Here is a 244-nt window from a genome sequence, read left to right as displayed (position 1 = left end):
TCTGTGCGAGTGTGGGCGCTCCACGGATGAGCGGTGTTACTTCTGTGTGAGTGTGGGCGCTCCACTGATGAGCGGTGTTACTTGTGTGCGAGTGTGGGCGCTCCACCGATGAGCGGTGTTACTTCTGTGCGAGTGTGGGAGCTCCACGGATGAGCGGTATTACTTCTGTGCCAGTGTGGGCTCTCCACGGATGAGCGGTGTTACTTCTGTGCGAGTGTGGGCGCTCCACGGATGAGCGGTGTTA

The 244-nt window shown here is 59.0% G+C and overlaps 1 protein-coding gene across 1 annotated transcript in view; it reads right to left on the bottom strand.

The window, feature by feature from the left end:
• Positions 1 to 6, bottom strand: part of TIGD4 (tigger transposable element derived 4) — a 3669-nt gene extending 3663 nt beyond the window's left edge. The window contains exon 1 of the mRNA XM_032246401.1: positions 1 to 6. This exon is cut by the window's left edge and continues 1299 nt beyond it. The gene's annotated coding sequence lies outside the window, so the exon portion shown is untranslated.
• Between the last annotated feature and the right edge of the window lie 238 nt (positions 7 to 244).

This window comes from Sapajus apella, unplaced genomic scaffold (assembly GCF_009761245.1).
Source record: "Sapajus apella isolate SASKATOON/1434 unplaced genomic scaffold, GSC_monkey_1.0 scaffold61, whole genome shotgun sequence".
NCBI lineage: Eukaryota > Metazoa > Chordata > Mammalia > Primates > Cebidae > Sapajus > Sapajus apella.
Note: the sequence above shows the minus strand (reverse complement) of the source record. Positions and strands in the feature narration are given on the sequence as shown.